A 3,750-nucleotide genomic window follows, 5' to 3' on the forward strand; every position below is an offset into this window, starting at 1 on the left:
AGAGAGCTCTTGGAGTTTTTCCTTCAGTTCCCAAACCCCCCTTTCTCTCTCTCATTAAGGAGACAAGGAGGGCTGGCAGCCGTGCTTATTCAGAGGACAACTATTGATGGGAGCTAACAGCTATTGATAATGCATTTTTAATAATATTTCTAACAAAATGGTCCCATTTTCCACAGGGAACACTGAGACGACCAGTCAAAAGGTCATACAGTGAATCAGTGGCAGGATAGGGGAAGGAAGCCAGGAGTGCCAAGTCTAGTGCCTCCATGCACTAAACTACGCATCTCTGTAGTGTGGTATTTTGGGTTTTCTCAAAGAACAGAACACAGCAAAATCAAATGGCCAAAAGGTCAGCAGACAGTACATAAGCAACCAGGAGTCACCTTGCAAGAGGAAGAAGGAAGGACAGATTAAAGAGCCCAAGAGCAAGTGACAATGTGCAACGGGTAAAGCTTGTCTTCTTGGTGGTAGATGTGGACCCCATTCACCTGTTGCTGCCCCCTTCCCAGGGCTCCTTATGTGTTTTTTGTAACCCACGAGCACATAAAGGCACCAAAGATCTGGGCCCTGCTGTGCCAGGTGCTGTACAGCTGCCTAGTAAGACACTGTCCCCTGAAAAGCTCACAAGCAAACTAGAGGAAGCAAAGGGCTACATTTCCCACTCGCAGAAGGGAAACTGAGATGCAGAGAGAATAAGACTTGCCCAAGGTCATATAAACAGACCATTGTAGGGCAGAGCCCTGGATCCCACTTCCAGAAATACCACCCTATGGCCTTCATATCCAGCTCACCTTCCCTTTTTAAGAGAAAAATCTAGTTGCCAGGGCTTGGACCTCAGTGCCCTGGGTTCAGCTCCCAGCTCAGCCAGAGTGTCTCTGCTTGACTTCAGAAAATCACTTAATCTGCCCTGTGCTACAGTTCCTTGTCTGCCATCTGGAAATAACACTTCCTCCACTCAGATATTACAGTACCCGGATAGCAAATCCCTAGAAGCACAGACTTTCTGATGGGGTCAGGTGAGGGGGGGCCCTGTGCTTGCAAGCACAGAAGCACAGTAGCACAGTGCATCCAAATTTCTCCACCCAGCCACTATGCGACCCTCAAAGGAGAATCTTACCCTGGCTGTGGCAGGCTTTCATTTCTGAAGCTCCTTTTCCACCCTCCCTCTGTGACATCCCCATCTCAGCTCCTTTTGCAGGGGGACTGACAATAAGCCAAGATGTATCCATTTTAAAACTGCTTGCTGAGAACTGCTGTTCTCAAGGATGCCAAGTTCCCAATTTGATCTTCCTTCCTAGTTGGCCCCAGGTGGAAAGGTTTTGCCATCTGGACTCATTAGGGGTCTTTTCCCCTTCAAATGGCCTATACTAATTAGCTCCATTTCACCAACACAATAACAAGGAGTGACACATGGGCTTCTAGCATGACTCAATCTAAACAGATCAAGAAGCACACTATCTCCAACCTCAGGGTTTGTGAGCTGGTTAATTTGCACTGACTCACGAGGGAAAACATGTCTCAGGCAGGATAGTGCAGCACCTGGAGAGGCTAGTTTATCTGTCTAACAGTCAGGAGCTCATCACCAACTTCACTGAAATTGCAGGCCCCTATCACAAGAAAGGAACAAATGATCTTTTGGAGATAGATCAGTCAGGTGTGCAAGCAGGTTAGTCCATGGGCTCCTTCGTAAGGGATTTAGGCACTCAGAGCCTCGCTCTTTCCTGCACAATAATTTACAACAGCGTGAAATGGGAGTAAAAAGCTATCATTCTGGCTGGGTGTCAACTTACATTCACGAGGTACTGATGCACCGAGACAACAGGCAACTCGGTATCTGACTCTATTTCAACAAAGAAATCCCATCTGCTCTGTATGAACGTTGCTGATGATCCGGTGGCACTTTAAGTATAGGTTTGGCCATCAGGAGCATACCTGCATACCTGCAGTTCCTGCTCCAGTCCGGAAGTGGCTGCATCTCACGGCTGTTCTTTACCACGCAATCGGTTCCAAGTTGCTGGCTGGTCAACTAATATTACTAGCTATTCATCAGGCATCCATTTAATAAAATCTTCAAGAGCCCAGGAAGGGCAATCAAACCAATGGGTCATTAAAAAAACCTGTCTGAATGGTTACAGATCCACAACGTTGGAGGATGGGGAATTCTAGCACTTCATTAGCTGGGAAGCACATGAACATATTTATTCAGTCAATTTACCCTCCTTTTATGTTGCATTTGAGATCAAGAAGGCATACAGCAGCTGCAACAATGTGACACTATAGTCAAAGCCAGTGAAAACCAATGATCACATGGTTTCTTGAGCACTGCAAGTTATAAGGCACTCACAAGATACGCCTCCAGCTGCAGCTAAATCCAGGTCAGTGACCAAACTCAAAAGCCACAGAACTTTAATCTCCCCTGCCAGCTCCCCCCGGCCCCAGGGTGCTAGCCAAGTCCTAAGGGACCCCATGCCTCTCCAACCATAGCTTCCCCGCTTCCAATCACCTTCGCTGACAGCAACACAAGGAGTCTCTTCACATGGAAACAGTAAAGGCCTGATTCCGATGCAACTTGGGAAGGTAAATTCAGATCATCTCCACTCATACCAAGGCATTAGTCTAGATCTGACAGAATTTAATCCTAATGGAACAGATACTGACATCACACCGGTTTGGATTAATGTCATGGCACCAAAGAAAATTCTCCACTCCCCTTAGTATAAATAGCACCGAAGAGACTCCAGATTTAGAAAAGGGCAAATTAAATCCGCCTCGATCCCACTGACTTCAGGGGAGTTGTACCTGATTTTCCCCTGAAGCATGCGAGAGCAAACCTAGGTCGGTAAACACGCTGTCCTTTCAATCGATGATATAACCGTTTAAACCAGAGTCTAGCTTTCCTGACCTCTTCGCAGCCTCTCTGATGTTTCAGAAGAAACTCCAGCCTCACATCAGAACAGTGAAGTCAATTGTGGGGCTTTTTGCTTTTGCTGCTTTCCCCCTAATAAAGCCAGCTGCGGTTCCATGCCTCAGCGCAGGTCCCACATGGACCTGCTGCAAAATCTGGAAGCCAGCAACCAGAGCTACTTCATCTTTTAAGCCTCCTAAAAAGGAGTCGGGGCAGATTTTCCAGCTGATGGAAACAGTCCTGGCTCCCCTGGGAGCTGTGCTGCACTATAGCAGCCGAGGAGCTGCCCAGAGCCAGGGCGGTGGAGGAACATCTCTCTTTAGGGGTATTCGGTGATTTACTCAATAGCACAAATATTGGTGGGGACACCAGACCCTGAACACAGGAATATTCCTGCCCCGCCCGCACCGCCCTTTCAGCCCACAAAGACCCCTGGCTCTGGGAGAAACACCCCCCCCCGCCAAACCTGGGGCTGAGAATGAAATATTCATCCCTGCCTCCTTCCCCAATGATACCGCCAAGGTCAAGCTGGCAGGAGGGAGGCTGCCGGGCTTTCGGGGGTGGCTCGGGGCTCACCCAGCCCGTCCTCTCTCTGCTCGGACGGTCCTTCAAGCCATGCCCGGGGCTTTTTAGGGGGCCCCCGTTTCCCCAAGGGGATGCGGGTCCGTCGCCTAGCAACAGAGGCGGGAGGGAGGATGGTTTGGGGGGGACACAGCACAGCTGGCGGCGGGAAAAAAGCCCGGGGAAGCGGGGGGAGGGGTCCAGCTTTACCTCAGAGCCGCGGCGCTGCCGGCCCGGCCCGGCCCGGCGGGTCCCGCTGAGGCGGCGGCGGCGGCGGGACGACA

Source organism: Crocodylus porosus, unplaced genomic scaffold (genome assembly GCF_001723895.1).
Source record: "Crocodylus porosus isolate Cpor-Errol unplaced genomic scaffold, CroPor_comp1, whole genome shotgun sequence".
NCBI classification, from domain to species: domain Eukaryota; kingdom Metazoa; phylum Chordata; order Crocodylia; family Crocodylidae; genus Crocodylus; species Crocodylus porosus.